Raw genomic sequence first — 18,426 nt, forward strand, 5'->3', positions numbered from 1 at the left:
TGCTGGTTCTTCCTCCCCAGGTCCAGCACCTTGCACTTGTCAGTGTTGAATCACATACTATTCTCATCCGCCCACCCCTGTAACCTGTCTGGGTCCAATTGCAGCCTATTCCTCCCTTCTAGCATGCCCACATCCCCCCACATCTTAGTGTCATCAGCAAATTTGAACAGAGTACTTTTTACCCCCTCGTCCAAATCACTGATGGAGGTGTTGAACAGTGCAGGCCCGAGGACCAAGCCCTGCGGAACCCCACTGCCCACGTCCTTCCAGGTCAAAAATGACCCGTCCACCACCACTCTCTGGGTGCGGCCCTCCAGCCAGTTGGTGACCCAATTGACTGTGTGGGTGTCGACACCACAGTCCCCCAGTTAAGGACCTGGGGGTAACATGACCACCCCTAGGCACCCCACCCTGCTACATGCTGGATAATAGGAGGTGATCACTGCTGGCTATAGGCGGCATTACTCTGAAGGAGCTCACAATACAGACAGGAAGATCCAGTGTTTTAGATACCAATAAAGGAGTCATTACCGGAATTGGTCTGATAAATGCTGAACTCGGTGTGTGTAGATGTGGGTTGATTAGCATTTGAAGCAAGGATTCCCCATCATGCAGTGATCTCCCACTCTTCTGATCCCATAATTCAGTGTAGTCCTTGCTTGAAATCTCTGTTCTCCATCCTGAATGCTAATGAAGGTGCATTCCTGTCCCATCTCCCTTTTAAATGAGATGTCATCTGGTTCCATCTCGACTGCAAATGAGACCAGGGAAGTTGCTTCACCCTTGTCACCCCTGTCTGAAGGGTTTTAGGTGTGTCTCTCACTGCATCTTCTTTGTCTTCTGTAAGTCCTTCCTCTAATCAGTTCTTGTTCAGGCAGAGGTGGGGTGTGGGAGAGTTCTTTGTGAGTCAGACAGGCTGCATCCTGTGCCAGGGTTCCCCAAGAACATGGAGCTGAGAGGTAACACTTCCACCCTGCTCCACTCCCCACTGCCTCCAGCTCTAGCCAGACAAGCCTAGTCAGCAGCTCCATGCTGCTGTGAACTCCCTCCCTCCCCCACTGACAGTCCCAGAGCTAAAGGGGGTGAGACGGTGCTACATAGTTCTTTTTTTGTCTGCCTTTAAGAAATGAAGACACATGTAGGTCAGCACCTGTGACCCCAGAACATTAGAATTGTGAATGAGTCATAGAGGCGCCTGTTAAGAAAGTGGGGAGCATGGGAAGTAAAATGCTGTGGGATATTGTCAAACTGATCAACTTCCTAGTAAGCACTAGTAGAACAAATAACCTAAAGCAGTTTTCAGTGAAACATTTCAGAATTATTCTGGTGTATCTAAGGTCCTTTCATTTTTCATTGGTTTGATTTCTAGTATTACAATGCCATGCATCATCTGTCCCTGTAGTTTTTAGTGCTTTTAAGGCACTTCAAGGAATACAAGTATCTCATCTGTCCATACCCTTAGAGCCAAGTGACACCATGATGAGCAAGGAAGCCAAAGATGAAAAAAAGACAGGGAAACAGAACTAGACAAGGATGTTCTAGTAAAAAATAGACAATAAAGCTAAAAAACATGAGGCAGTAGCTTCATAGGGAGCAGAGAACTGTAGGGAAAAGGGGCGATGGATTTAAAAATTTATAACAGAAAAGAGGTTTCAAAAGCCAAAAACAGGTGAAGAAGCAGCAGCAAGGATTAAGGGAAAGACCAAGAAAATTTCTTTCTGCATAAAAACAAATTTGATGTTGAATAGTTTGGGATCTGATCAAAGGCAAACAAAAAGGAAGCAGGTGAGGCAATTTAAGTAAGAAATCAGTGGTACAGCAGAGTCAGCTGGGATATCTAGCATCAGGAGCAGGTCCAGGGCAGGTGTAGTAACATGGCTGCTCCCCTTTTTGTCTGTGCACTGCATGTGCAGTGATCTTTCTGAGATAACTGGCTTGTCAGCAGAGCTGCTGCCAGAGCTCTATGTGTGCCATAAGCTCTAAGAGCATGAGCTGGGCAATGTGGGGTCTGGCTGCAGCCCCTGCTCTCACACAGCTCCAGAATCCAGGGAGCAAGTGTCATAGCCATTCACCCTTCCCTTCCTTCTTCCCCATCCCTCACCCTCCAAACCTCCCAGTGAATTCAGCAGCAGGGAAAAAGAAAGGATAAGCAGCCAGGGTACTTGGCCCCCAGGCTCTAGAGCTTCAGGAACACAGGGGCTAAGTGCTGTTGTTGATTGCTCAATTTTTTTGTCCTGCAGCTGAATGTTTTTTTGGCAGGAGAGACAGGTAAATGGCAGCAGTGTGCATCTCTGGATCTTTGGGAGCATATGAATGTGGGGACTTCAACCAGATATTGTGCCAACCAGTTGGTGAGTTCAGAGTGCTTTGAGTTCACTGGCAACCAGACTCTCAATAAAGGGGGGCTGCAGCCACAACCCATTCAGTTTTGTGACTCTGTGGAAGGGCTGGCCTGAGAGCAGCCATAGTGCCCACTTTGTGGGCACGCTACCCTGTCCCACAACAGTTTCTCCACATACTCCGCTTGCTATTTTGCCCATCACACCTTGATGAAATCTCTACAGTACTGGGGAGGCTGCCCTAGATTGCTGGAGTTACCTTTACTGTACTACCCTTGTTCTGTGAGACTTGCTCTGCCCTGTTCTTGCTAGTTCTGCCTTGCAGAGACTACTTGTGACCCTCTGGCCTACTTGTTCCCCAGAACAATAATAGTAGCATCCAGCCACACCCATAACTCTCAGGTGTTATTCAAGGTAAGCCTAGTCAGCAGCTCCATGCTGCTCCAAACTCCCTTCCTCCCCCACTGACAGTCCCAGAGCTAAAGGGGGTGAGATGGTGCTACATAGTTCTTTTTTTGTCTGCCTTTAAGAAATGAAGACACATGTAGGTCAGCATCTGTGACCCCAGAACACTAGAATTGTGAATGAGTCATTGAGAGGCCTGTTAAGAAAGTGGGGAGTATGGGAAGTCCTTGTTCATAGCCTTCTGGCTCACAAGTTTCTGCCCCTTGAGCTCCATCTACTCTGTCTAGGCTTCAGGCCCCTCAACTTTAGCCCACTTTTCTCCATCTATAGCCTTTAGCCATGGCCCAGTGGCTCTGGCTTGCTTCCTGGCCTCAACTGATGCTTCTCTGGGTCCCTTGCCCTCACAGGGTGATCTCTTTAGTGAACTGTCCATTATGTTAACCATAGACAGAATCACACCCAGAGGTGGGGTGGGGCGGGGTGCAGTCATACCACCTTTTGCTGTAGTGTGGCACGCATGCAGTGGAGAGGCCCTTGCAACAGCAACTCCAAAACTAATGATTAGAAAAATACAGCCTTACTGGGTAAACAAAAACAAGACTGAATCGATACTTTAACCCTTTTGGGCACACTCATCAGTAAGGATGAGGCTTCCCTGCCCCGCCTCTCAGCTCCTCCTGTCCCCATGGACCTAGATTTCTATATCTTACAGGGGAACTCCTCTCTCTTCCTTAGTGGGGGCCAGGGCAACTCACTCTGCCTTGGGGCAAGCCAGTTTACTGGCTGGTCCCTCCCCTATCAGTCAGCTGACACCTGTCACTCAGCTTTGGCACAGGAATTTCCATTATCCCAGCTAGACCCTCATCACCCTTCCCTGGATCTGCAAGCAGTGGGTCTACAGTCCTGGGTCATCTGCTTCTCATTGAGCAGTGTCTGAATCTGGTTGCAACCTTCAGTCCAGTCCTGCTTAGGAGTGCAACCTTCTAGGACCCCACTGTCAGGTAGTGGGCATGTCTACATGTGCACTTTAATGCACAGTAGCCCATTTTACAGTGCATTAAAGCATCACATAATTATGCATACGTGCAGTAAAATAGGTTATTATACATTGCATCACTTAAAAATTGTGCACATTAATTACTGTGGATTAAGGCAGCCTAATGCTCATTTCTTTAGTACCTCATATTGGAAGTATACAATTTAATGCACATTAGAAAAAGAATCTTAATGTACATGTAGATGCACCCAGTTTGTCCCTCACAGAAGCTGGAAGCTCCACTGCCATAGTAGCTGATCTCCCAACTAACCATTTCCATCCTGTGTGGTCTACAGACCAGAGATTCCTTCCCGATTTTAGTTTTAGGGTCTTGAGTTGAGTTCCTAGTCTCTTTTAGACCTATGTTCCCCACTTTGCATCCTTGCTCCTCTGGGCCACAAACATTTTCTTCTTAAAGAAGCTTTGAGGATTTTGCTGACCTTTTTATCCCATGTACAGTAACAGGGCTTGGGTCCCCTGCTTAAGGCTCACGTGTAAACTTTCTTCACTGCACCTGTGCCACATAGCCAAAAGGGGCATGACTGTACCCCCCTTTGGTGTGATCCTGGATGGCTAGCATAATGAACAATTCACTAAAGAGCTCTCTATTATGAATAGAGGGAGGAGATCTTTTGACAAGCAATACCTTTGCTGATATTTAGTATGGTTTGCTGTCTTTAGTTGCATAATATTCATCTTTTGTAGTTTAAGCATCTTTAAAAGGAGAAACTGAAACGTGTCCCACTATTAAAAGTTCAGATAGATTTATTTATATACAGTCTGGATTCCATTTCTAAAGTGTTCTTGAGTCCTTAATCTATTTTAAATAAAATAATAATTGTATGTCAATACCACAACATAGCCGATAGGACAGGTGGAGTCCCTAAGCTCCACTACCTTGATTCCTATCACACAGCAGTATTGTATGAAACTACACAACCCTGGGATAATGGGCCCCCAGGGATCCACATATACATACATGCACCTCCTCTTTTCATTCTCAAGATGATGGTATAGCTGAATATTTTCTTCTTCACACCTCTTGTCTAACCTTTTATTGTGGCCTTGGTAAAGGAGACTCTTAAGTCAACTTCCACTGTTCTCTGTCTAGGCCTAAGTTGACTACGCCTTACTCTGACGGGGACATGAGGTCAAATAATTCCCTTCAATATTTTTTTCCTCGATCACTTGGCATGCAAAATATATGCTAAATTCAGTCTAAGCAAAATACCTGCTTTGATTAATCATACTAGACTGTGGCAGTGACACTCCAGAATAAATATTCCAATCTGCATTCTGAATGCATTGTGCAGCCCTTGTTCCATAGTTTATTTTCACCACTGATAAAAAAGGAAACTGTTGAAGTTGCTTATTTATTACCCATATAACAGATGGTGTTCCTGTCTCTGCTTCAGGCTTCACTGTCATTCCCCATAAAGTACTTGGAAGGGACACCACTATATATTTTTCTATATCCAAATGCACAGAAATGCAAACACAAGCACTCTGAAACAGATGATCATTCTTTTACCATTACTGGAACTAAAAGTCAAAATTCCAATCACATTAGCTTTGATCCTTTCAGCTATTACTAATAGATAGTTTGATGGTGTTGCATGTCAACACAGTTGTAGTCAGTTTATAGGTAAGCACAGTTGTAACCAGTTTTTATATGAGCATTTTTATCAGAAACACTTGTGCTTAAGTGCCTAAAACTAGGCCCTTAGCTCAATATATGGTCACCTATAATAAGTGACTGAGGCTACTTGCAGATGTTAAAAAATAACCTGTACTTTACCAGAAGAAGCAGCACATTACTTTGACCTGGCTTCAGAGTATCAGAGATTGGGTGCATCCACACATGCAAGCATGTGTGCTTGCAGCAGCTCAAATACAAGTGGTGCAAATTTGAGCCAGGGTTTTTTGCTTTATCGCACATGCTTGGACATGCACTTTCTTGTGGAAGAAATTGTGCCACTTGAGGCAAAATAACCCTGCCTGGCTCCTCTCAGATCTTCAGCCAGGAGGAACTAGAGCCCGGGGCCAGCACCTGTGCTCTCCCCAGCGGTATAAAAAGCTGCCTTGTCCTGGCCCCAGCAGTATAAGAAGCCGCCCTGGCAAGTAGCTCGGGGCTACTAGCTCTCAGGAGCTTCTGGGGCCCAGTCAATTGGTACCTGTGGACACTACCCCTTGTGCCAACTGGATTGCTGAAGCAGCCCTGAGAGTTCCCTGCACCCTCTACCCACTGCAGCAGTCTTGCAGTGCGGACTGCTGCCTGGCTGTGACCTGCTGTGCACCTGCCAGACTCAGATGGGGACTGTAGAACCAGTAAAGGCATCTGCCCCTCTGAGCCAGCTGCCAGTGGACTGCAGTTGCAGGGTTGACCTTTGTGTGCCATTTGTGCCCCCTTCCTGGCCATTTGGGCAGCTATCACCCAGAAGATGTTCCGGGTGTGGTGACCTGCTTTGAACTGTCAAAGCATGTCCTCCTGGCCCCATTTGTCCAGGAGGTCAGCCATAGCCAGATGGGTCCAAGGTGCTAGCTCTGAGCAAGCAGAGTCCTGCCACTGGCCTCCCTAGCAGGAATTCTGGTGTTCCCTATTGAAAAACTGAAAAATCCCTGATAAAATAAATCCCAAAGTCACTCTGTAAAATACCCCTAAATCTATGTTCCTCCACAAGTAAAACAAAAGACCACTATAAAGAGAGAGAGCAAGACCGAGACAGTGATCAGTTGAACAATATTTTATTGATCTATCTTACAGTGTTAATGCAATAATAATAAAGTGAACTCTAAATACATGTCTCATGAATACGTGTTTTGCTGCACTCCCACAGGGTGATGGCCCCCCAACAGGGGGTTCAACCCCTAAATAAGGGGTATGGGCCCCCAATAGGGTATTCAGCCCCACAACAGGGGGTTCAGTCCCCACAAAAGGGGTACAGCCCCCCAACAGGGGTCAAATGGCCCCCACAGGGGTTATCACCACCCACATGCCCCACCCCAGCCCCTCAATGGCTGGCCCACCCAGCCTCAACCCCCCAACTTACACCCATAGGCCCCATGGATACCCCCACAACCCCAGGCACCATCACTTAAAAAAAATCCAGAAAAAAGCCAAAAACAAATGGGGGAAAAAAAGCCTCTGCTTACCTCAGAAGCTGGGGAGGAGCTCCAGAGCTTCCTGACAGAGCCCCCCAGTGCATCACAGGGCAGCAGGGTGCAGCAGGGTCTGGGATCAGGCCACTGGGGCTGCCACCCCACCTTGCACCCAGTCAGCCAGATGCAGCCAGAATGCAGGTAAGTGTAGGGGTTTGGTTTTTTGTTGGTTTTTTTCAACTATGGGGTGGGGGGCGGGAGGAGGGGGCCTTGGGGCGGCTGGTGGGAGAGATGGGTCAGCCCCAGCAGGGGTCAGGGGCATGGGCAGGGTCATTGGGGGTCCTCCCATGGTCCCCTCCCCCCTTCTCCAGCCCCCTCCAACCCCTTACACAGCAAAGCTCTGGTGCTGAAACATGCCGCCTGGCCAGCTGCGTGTTTCAGCACCAGGGTGAGGGCCAACCATAGAGATGCTCTGGCAGCCAAAGCATCTCTGTAGAGGACCCAGCCTCCAGTTGCCTCAGGACATGGTGTGCCCTGCACTGCTCTTTTAAACACTGATTTTTTTTGATTTTTTTTTTAACCCCTGGATATCCAGAGGTCTAATTTTCTCCCCTTGCTGCAAGTTTGCAGTGCAGGGGACTTTTTTTTGTTCCCGTACATCAGGGCAAGAGGCATATGCATGCTCGTGTGGACGTGCCCACTGGGTGCTTCAGTGGGGCTTTTTAGTGCTTCTAGCTAAAGTTGACCCACTAAAGCACCTGGTCTATATAGATTTTGAGCAAGCTGAGTCCAACTGACACACTACCTCTTCTTGGCACGTGATGAGCTTGGAGCAGGAGCATTCCGAGTTTAAAGCACCACTTTTTTTCTTTTTTCTTTTTTTATGTCTGAAAGCAGCCTGAGATGCATTGATTAAGGAGACCTATGACTACTTACTTCTTCTAACACTCAGATTTGCTTGTGGAAATACAAATTTAGGTTGTTAGCCTCAAGCACCTAAGTTGAATATTTTGGTCTAGGCATTGTCTGCTGAAAAGACTTTTCAGAATCTTTGATCAGTCACCCATCCTTTTAATGGTGCATGCTTAAAAATAGTATAGTATGTAGCAGGACTGGCCCATGATGGTGGCAGTGATACCACCTTATAGCCACATGAAACCTGCATCATTCCAGTTCCTCAGGCTGCCTTTACACATGCTCATTAGCATTTTAATTGAATTCTGCAATGTCACATGTATTAATCCTCTGTGCATTTAAAAATGTTCATGGGCACTTTAACTAAACTTCATTGAATGAGTTTTAGATAAAGCATCCCACAGCCATTTTTAAATATGTGGTGGCTTACATGTGACACTAGAGTAGCTGCCCAGGAACTGCTCTAATTAAAATGCCCCTACCTCTGAGCTCATGTATAGGCAGATTCAGTGTACTTACTCCCTTGCTATTTCACCTGCCATGCCCTGATGTATGTTACATGAAGTGGGAGACTGCCTCAAAGTCCTGGAGTGATCCTGGTTGCACCAACCTCTCCTACCTGGACTCTCAGTCTTACTCATCTCACTCTCTGGACCCTACTCTACTATTCAAAGCTATTCTTCACCATTCTTGGACACTGCTTATGGCCCTACCCATGCTTTATGGCATTAATGATGAGTTTCAGCCACCCTTATAACCATGTTCATGCCTCAAAGACATCCTTCACTGGATCCTCTAGTCCTGTATCAATTTCCAGTCATTGCTGAGATGATACAGCACCTAGGACCCCTTACAAGGCAATGGCTCCTTGGTCTGTTCAACACATGCATGATAATTAAACAAATACCATAAGTATGGAGGAAGGCAAGAGACATAGCTCTAGCTCTATCCAAAACAGGGAAGACCTTTCATCACCAAATAGTTCTAAACCAATCTCCCCCTCTCAGCATCAGCTACAAACTCAAGGAACATCTTATCCTGCAATGAATTTCACCCTAGGTAAATTCTAAACTTGCACAAGACCAAGCAGGTTTTAGACCAGGTTGATCCTGTTCAAGCCAACTACTAAACCTCACACAGCACATCAAAGATGGTATACAACAGAAGTTGACTACTGGCACAGCATTTATCTGCTGCATATGATACTGTCCAACGCTGCATCATGATCCACAAACTGTACCTCATGGCTGATGACTTAGATCTAAGTCAAACCATTCATAGACTCTTAGAGAAAAGGCGCCTCTATGTGGAACTAAATGGGTAGAAAAGTAGATGGTGCTCCCAAAAGATTGCCTTACCACAAGACAGTGTGTTTGCCCAACTTTTATTAAACATCTACATTAACAATCAGCCATTTCCTGGCTAATGTCAGCATTTTCATCTGTGCTGACAATCTCTGCATTACCACACAGCAGAAGAATTTTGAGGACACAGAGAAGATCCTGGAGAGGGCACATAATGAGATGTCAGGTTACTACCTAAACAATTATCTCAAAACCCACTGTAGCCAAACCCAAATCTGTGTTTTTCCATATGAAAAACCAGGATGAGGAATGATACCTGAATGTCACCTGGGGTGACCTGAGCACTGAACATCAGAAACGCCCCATCTACTTATGGTGGACCATACACTTAGTTACAAAAACATATTAAATACCAAAGCCAATGTCAACACATAAAACAACATTCTGTGTAAGATCACAAATTCCACATGGGGAGAACATTCATCCATCCTACACACTACTGCCTAAGCACTTTGTTCCTCTGTGGCTGAATATGCCTGCACCATCTAGGGGTGCTCAAATCATAGTAAACATATTGACACCACCCTAAATAATACATGAAGAATTATAACAGCCTGCCTAAAACCTACCCGTGCTCCCTGCCTATACATGCTATCTGACTAGTGTCCCCTTACATCAGGGGAAAAGTAGTAGGCAACGTTGACTGGCAGGTACAAGAGTCAGATGACCACCACCTGCTATATCAACCAGTACACTGCTTCTCATCAACAAATCACTTTTTGTCCTCTACCATACCATTGACCGCATCACTGGAATAAGCCAGAACTACCCTCTGGCAAAAAGAATAGAAGAAAGTAGGTGACAAAGCTGTTGAATGGAGTCAGTGAGGAATTACACCCAATGAGGAGTTAGCATCTGGCTCCAATTACAAATGGCACACATGGTAGAGCCTGGACAGATTAAGAGTGGGTCTCAGCAGATGCAACTTTCTCATGAAATCATGGGGTCTCTGTGCAACTGACCAATGTGTTTGTCAGGAGAAGCAAACTATGAATCATATCCTGAGATGCCCTGTAGCACCACAATGCACCCCACAAGATTTGGCAATATCAATACTAGAAGCAGTGGCTGGTGCAGAATATTGGGAGCAGACCAAAGAAAGGTTGGACAGGAAACATGATGAAGAAGAATTTCCATCTAATCGGCCTTCTTGGCCCCTCCCTTGCTTTCAGTCTGTTGGCCCTGTTCTTTCTGATACTGGGACACACGGCCTTGTTTGGTTACAGCCCGCTTGGTCCCTGACCCCTTTACATGCCTACTCACCCACTGCCTCTGAACTATTTGACTTTGACCTAGGCAGCCCACCAAGTCCCACACTCTTTTAGGGTTTTGTCCTGACCTCAACCCACATAGTGGGAAGTGCCTCCCAGGTACCTTATTGGGGATCTACACTACCCCTGTAGCCACAACCCCAAACCTCCAGTCTTTAACAGCCTACAATAATCAAACCCAAAATATCACCAGTTGCTGCTGGCTGGCTCTGCCCAAGCTCTCCTCAATCTCCTAGTCTGTTCAGCTGGTTTATCCCCAGCTCTAGCCCTACTCACAGTTCCTACTACCTCCCAACTTGTGTACCATGATCGCCTTCCACTAGTACGGCCTGAACCAGATTGCCTGCTCTAGCTCAGGAGCTGAGTTGATAACTCTCTGGCTCCACACTTCTAGTCATGTGCTCCTAACCAACCTCAGGTCTGGCTCACCTGCTCAAGAAGCATACTCATATTTTCAACTGTATTTTGCTCAGCTGAGCTGCAATCCTTCTTCCCTGCCTCATGCTCTACCCTGTTTGCTTATTACTAGGCAGCAACCTCCCAAATTGTTATAGGCATCTCCATAATCCCTATTTGTGGCTGCTTACTCATGTAGCTGTAGCCTGATGTTTTCCTCTCTCAAAGTAGCAAGAGCCTTGGGCTGCTGTTACATGGGGGGGATCAACAAAGCGTATGTGTCTCAAGGTTCTTGACAGACTAAAATGCAACGCTCATTGAGAAGTTCAGTTATGTGGTTTCTTTGGCCTTATTCTTGCATTTCTTAGAAGTAGTTGTATTGTGCCAAAAGCTGTTATGAGAAATCCCGGTTGATTCTACCAGAATTCTTCTAATTTACATTATGAATGAGGATATCACAATGTTATCTCCAGCACCTTTGAAACGAGTGAAGTGGTTTCCCTGTTTTAGGCCTGGCCAACTCTGCTCTGGGGATAGAGCATATCTTCCCAATTCTGCTACCCCTAGCCTTCTCTCTTTCACAGAGTTCTCTCATGGGAGGATGCACTAACCCTGTAAACAGGATTCTGGCCAGATCCTGTATAAAAGATCAGGGAAAGGAAGCTTAGTGGAACATCTCTCATTTGTGTTTGTGCATCCTCACAGGCCTTGACGCAAAACTAATTTAATATAGAGTAACATACAAAATACTGGACAATGTTTGAGGTAAAGGAAGGTAAAACTAGGTAGTGGGACATAAACAAAAATAAGGGCAATTCTTAGATGGAATTTTTTTTTAAAGTTTTTCAGAGAAGAGATAAATAAGTGTATGGGTATAATACACATAGATAAAAATCATAGGAATTGTATAGTGACTGATTAGCATACTAGTTATATTGAAACAAAAACAGGTTAGTGGAAACTTGCTATTGCAATGAGTTTAGGTTTTTGCATACAAAGATTTTTGACATTTTTTCTACCCTTCAGCTTGGAAAAGTAACATATTTTAAATGAATTGGCAGCATAAGAATGTAAGCCCTCAAATATAAAGAAGGTTGAAAGAGACCCTGATCCTAGAATAAATAATGTGATCTGAGTAAAAATGTTGACAGATTAAGCAAATGAGATAATACGAAAAGCAGCATATGGTGACCTGCCTGCTTCTACTACATGTAATATCCTCAAGATGTTGAACTTAATCTTCAATTAATTGCTTATTAGGAATTTTGCACCCCGGGGGTAAGGAAGTTTATTTACAAGCACACATTGCAAAGTTTACCAAATTCCCATGATGTAACTGTGAATTTTTTTACATAATAAATGTCACTAATACACATTTCTGAATAAATACAAGCTGATCAACTCTTCAGCTGTTAGGGTGTTATTGGCTCTGCTCTTTCGGGGAAGAGGGGGAGGTATTGATGCAATCTGAGCCACAACTATTTATGCAGGGACATTGAGTGTTCCCAAATGATCTTTAAGAGAGAAATAAAACTAAAATAAAACATATGCTATTTCCCTATTTTTATTCCATCAGTGATATAAATATGAATTAGAATCAAAATTTCAGGGTATGAGTTACTGAAGTTACTTCTCATTTATATCAATACAAGTGAGAGCAGAACCAGGCCCCATATTATTCCCTGTATATTAATTAAGTAGGACAGAAGTAGGCACTAAGAAAAGTACCTGTTTTAATTAAAAAGAAAGTTTACCTTCCTGATCAAAATGAAAAGGCCAAATCTACAGGAGCAGAGAAAAGTACATGTGCACACAGCAATGAGAGAGCACTGGTTGTGTAGCAGATAAATCAGATGAAACTTCTCAGGTGAACTGCTAATAAAATTTGCACATGAGGGGTGCTCTAGCTTCCCCTGGCTGTAGATCCAGGAGGAGCCAGGCAAGGTTATTTTGCCCCAAGTGGCACAATTTGTCTCGCACCGAAGTACATGTCTGGGTACATGCACATGTGCTTGCATGTGTGGATCTGCCCAAGGAGAAGAGAGGGAAAGTTACATTTCAAAGCTGGGGGATGGGGGAAGCTTACCTTTTTGTAGAGAGAGTTTCCAGGGACAGAGCAAAGGTAAGTTCTTCTTGGCTTTAACCTTGGAGATCTCATGTTTGACATGTCTCTTGGAACCCTACATTCCAAATTACTAACACCTTGAAAAATATTATGTATCTAGCCCAAATCCTTGCTTTTGCACATGCCCCAGATTGCCACCAAAGGGTTTACCTTTTTCGTTCACAGGTTACTGCTTCAGGAACACATGATAGGTGTATCATCTCCTACACACAAAAGTGTGATTGTACAGGGTTTCCGAGCTCAGATAATCTTTAATTTAGAAATAAAATACTAAAATACAGATGTCAAGAGAAATACAGCATATTTTTCCAGCTTCAATTTCTTCCTCACCAAGGAATATTCTTTAGGCTTGGGGTCAGACAAAACTATAATATCCAAGAATTTTTATCTTATGGTAAATCTTGTCTTTTCAGAATCAGAGAATGACTCTCCCTACTCCAGGTCAGCCTCTTTTAAAATAGCTGATGAGTTCCCATCTCTTTGATAGTCTCCAGGCCCCTTTTCCAGTTAACTCTTCATTAAGACCTGGCTGACACTTTAGCCAGGTCTGACCGCTCACAGAGGTTCCTAGCCAGAATGCAGGACCTCCATCTAACCCAGAACATGCACAGCCCTACCAGGGGAGACGCCTTGTTGGACCTGGTGCTGGCCACCGGCGACGACCTGGTGAGGGGGCTGCGGATGCTCAACCACCTGGGTGACAGTGATCATCACCTGCTGGAATTCACCACCCAGCACAAGGTGGCAAAGGCCTACAGCAAGGCAGCAGCCCTAGATTTCAGGAGGGTGGACTTCAATGAGCTAAGGAAGATAGCTGGGGAAGTGCTGAGGTCCTGGAGGGGAGGGGAGAGGAGCCAGGTGTCCAAGAAGAGTGGTCGCTCCTTATGGAGACGATACTCCAATCCCAAGGCAGGTAATCCCAACACAAATCAAAGGGAGCAGGAAAGCGCAAAAGCCCCCATGGCTTACCGAAAGCATCTGAGAATGTCTCCTAGCTAAAAGGGAGGCGCACACCTAATGGAAGGGAGGGGCCATCACCAGGGAGAATTATACTGAAGTTGCTCGGGGATGCAGGGGGGCAGTCAGGAAGGTCAAGGCAGAAATGGAACTGGGACTAGCTTCCCGGATCAAGGACAACAAGAAGTCCTTTTTTAAATACATGGGGGGCAAAAAGAAGATTCCGGGTAATGTGGGGCCCCTGCAGGACACACTAGGAAATTTGGTGAGATAACAAAGCTAACATGTTTAACGATTTCTTTGCCTCCATTTTTCTGAGCAGGGACCAGAACACAGCCACTCCTGCACTGCCCCCCCCCCCCCCCTTAGATCCCAGGGAAGGCATGCCTAGGCCAAGGTTTAGTGAGGAACTAGTTAGGGAACTTCTGGAGGGACTGGATTTATTCAAATTGGTTGGTCCGGACAATCTCCACCCTAGAGTACTGGGGGAATTAGCTGCAGTCATTGCGGGACCCCTGCCATGGCTTTACAAGCACTTTTGGTGTTCTGGTGTGGTGCCAGAGGACTGGAAGAGGGCCAATGTTGTTCCCATCTTCATAAAGGGAGGAAGGAGGACCCAGGAAACTATAGGCCAGTTAGTCTTACCTTGATCCTGGGCAAGCTTTTTGAGAAAATTATTCTGGCGCATATCCACAAGGGGCCAGCAGGGGAGATCATGCTTAGGGGCAACCAACACAGGTTCATTAGTGGCAGGTCCTGTCACACCAACCTGGTGGCCTTCTATGACTAGGTCACCAAATCCTTAGATGCAGGGGTAGCAGTGGACATAGTCTTTCTGGACTTTTGGAAGGCCTTCGACACTGTCTCTCACCCTGTTCTCATTAAGAAACTGGGGGACTGTGGTGTCGATACCCACACAGTCAATTGGGTCACCAACTGGCTGGAGGGCTGCACCCAGAGAGTGGTAGTGGATGGGTCATTTTTGACCTGGAGGGATGTGGGCAGTGGGGTTCCACAGGGCTCAGTCCTCGGGCCTCCACTGTTCAACACCTCCATCAGTGACTTGGATGAGGGGGTAAAAAGTACTCTGTTCAAATTTGCTGATGACACTAAGATGTGGGGGGATGTAGGCATGCTACAAGGGAGGAATAGGCTGCAATCAGACCTAGACAGGTTACAGGGGTGGGCAGATGAGAATAGTATGTGATTCAACACTGACAAGTGCAAGGTGCTGGACCTGGGGAGGAAGAACCAGCACCATACCTACAGGCTGGGGAACTCCCTTCTCATCAGTACAGAGGCAGAAAAGAATCTTGGAGTTATCATCGATGCCAATATGAACATGGGCCGGCAGTGTGGGGAGACAGTCAGGAAGGCTAACCGCACCTTGGCATGCATCCACAGATTCATCTCAAGCAGATCCAAGGAGGTGATCCTCCCCCTCTATGCGGCACTGGTTCAGGCCGCAGTTGGAGTACTGCGTCCAGTTCTGGGCGCCGCACTTCAAGAGGGTTGTGGACAACATGGAGAAGATCCAGAGGAGGGCCACTCGCATGATCAGAGGGCAGCAGGGCAGGCTCTATGAGGAGAGGCTCAGGGACCTGAACCTATTCAGCCTCCACAAGAGAAGGCTGAGGGGGGATCTAGCGGTCTGTTACAAACTAGTCAGAGGGGACCAGCAGGCATTGGGGGAGTCCCTGTTCCCCCATGCACTACCAGGAGTGACTAGGAATAATGGTCACAAGCTGGCAGAGGGTATGTTTAGACTAGATATCAGGAGGCGCTACTTCACGGTCAGGGCGGCTAGGATCTGAAACCAGCTTCCAAGAGAAGTGGTGCTGGCTCCTACCCTGGGGGTCTTGAAGAGGAGGCTAGATGACCACCTTGATGGGGTCATTTGACCCCACTACTCTTTCCTGCCATGGCAGGGGGTCAGACTCAATGATCTACTCAGGTCCCTTCTGACCCTACAAACTATGAAACTATAAGTGATCAAAGGTCCCTCCTATGCAATCACTTGCTGAATTACTACCTTTCTATAGTTCTGAAAATCATTTTCCTTTCTTTTAATCTGAAGATCTTCCATTTTCCATCCTTCCATTAGAAGGATGATATTCAAAGATGAATGATTCTTTAGTATTTACCCTCTTGGTTATACTCAGTCCTTGAAATTCTAACCCAGTTACGAAAGAAAAGGATAGAATGGGAAGAAACACAATATTCCAAACAAATCTGAATTTTGAGAAAAGTCCTTAGCATGTGTCTTGGTAGAATTTACAAGTAAAATTCCAAAGAGATTATCCTGAAACCACCTATTCAGCAGCCATCTAAACCTCAAATATTTATATAACATAGACTCCTTATTTTAACTTGAAAAGTCCCTGGACACAGAGAGTTGTGCCTCTCAGAATGCCTAGAACTGTCTCAGTCTTTACAGGTATTCAGCTGATCAGCTATATCACATACCTCCACCTGATCATGATCCAGAAACTAGGCATTCTTCCACCTAACTCTCCTAGGAGTCTCCCTATACATTCTCAGACATCTAATACATATATTTACAAGATCTGGTTTCCTACCAAATGCAGGGTTAGGTACCATTTAAAAAAAAACAAAACAGAATAAGCCCTACTTACAAGGCTACAGATGCCATGAGGATAACATATAAGATGCTATAGGATGGGGGAAGGCATGTGTTTGAATCTCTTTGGCCATGGGAAAGACTTTTATTTGGTTATCCAACTTCCCAGGCAATCACTCTAATCAGTAGAATATTACATAAGAAGGGAATACCTCCTCCAGCCATGATTTAAAAGATCAAACCTTGTAATGTTATTCAAAGAAAAGGCCATACATACTTCTAATGTTGTCTACCTTCATGGTTCCCAAGTGGATGGCGATCCCCACCTGAAATCATAAACAAGGTGCCCAAGGATTAAATTTAAGTTTTACCTCTTTGCTTAGCATACCATCTTGGCTAACAGTAGTGACTATCTGCTCCTCAAGTTTGTGTGTGTGTGTGTGTGTGTGTGTGTGTGTGTGTGTCCATCCTGCTGAAGGAATGTTCCTTCCTCTGAATCATTCCTGGTACTTCCAGAGGGCATATCCCTGCTCACCTGAAGGTGATTTCTTATTGAGTATGAACTTTGTTCTTACAGCTTACCTCTTGGTTCCATGAGGTTTTGGTTGCTAGAGAGAAACAAATAAAATTATCTTCTGTATGTGATCCTGTATTAGGAATCTGTCAATTGTAGGTGCTGTAGGGCTTATGGCCCTTACAGAATGACATCTTATTCTTCTGCTTTATAAGCAAAAGGGGGTGATATGTTACCCCCTTTTAACCCCTCCCAGCTGGAAATATTTCACCTGCCATGACTTTGATGTTCAATAATGATTTTTATTTTAAGGGAAGGATGTTCCTCAAGGAAAAAGAAAAAAAAGAAGAAAGAAGAATGATATTCCCTAAGGCAGCAGAACAGCAACATACAGGCTACAAGAAATATGGGGCTAACATTGAGACTCTCTTCAGGGTAAAACTTAGAGTCCAAATCAAAAGATAAACAAAAATAAACAGTTCCCTGCTGTTTCTGTGGCTTCAAGAGACTTCTTGGTTCCACCACCAATTACATGAAGATTCCTTCATTCTAGCTGCAATTCTTCCATCCCCACCGTGAAGCTGGCAACTTCCTGACTTGCATCTGGCGAGTCTTTTTCTGTATGTGCAGAGCTCACCTCTTAGGCTTTCTGTAACGTTGCTGCTTCAGATTCCCTCTGATCCCCAATCACCCTTTTGCTTGGGCCAGTTCCCAGCCTTGCTCTCCTCATTGGTTCCAAGCAGGGAGCTTCCAAGAGTATCACATTCCTCCACATCCAACTCCCTCTCGGGATGCTCCTCTCTGGGGCCAGAAATAGGTCACACAGAGTTGTGTGACCCAGTCCAGAGCCAACAGTCATTCCAAACATGGGTTTGCAAACCATTTTGCTCACAGTATTCCTTTGATCTTCAGGTAGGTACAGGGGGAGGGGTTGGTTCTCCAGGAATTCTCCTGATGTGATTCCTCTCCCTTTCACAGAACCCCTTGAGCAAAACTGGGTATCCTCACTACATCATGACATGTCATTTGGATGATATTTCACCATGAGGATTTACTTTTGAATGTTAATAAAAAAAAACACATAACTACAACATACTATTAACACCAATATTTAATACTAGTGGTGGTATGCAAAGGCAATATGTCTCCTATAACCCAATTCAGGGTGTAACTTTTAACTGTTGATGATTAGGGGGCATGTTTACACATGATGTTATGTCACCATAGCAACTTGCTATGATGACGTAGCATCCGCAAGTATCTACACATGACCAGCAACTACTTCACCATATCAACCTGCTCCCCCATTATAGCGCACCACTACGGTGAAGTAGCTGCTAAAAATAAATGTACGCCACATGTATGGTGCAGTACGGGCTGTTACTGAGTCATGATTTAACACTTCCAAAAGGAAGTACTAAGTC

Source organism: Crocodylus siamensis, chromosome 1 (genome assembly GCF_052110815.1).
Source record: "Crocodylus siamensis isolate JL-2025a chromosome 1, ASM5211081v1, whole genome shotgun sequence".
Taxonomy (NCBI): Eukaryota; Metazoa; Chordata; order Crocodylia; family Crocodylidae; genus Crocodylus; species Crocodylus siamensis.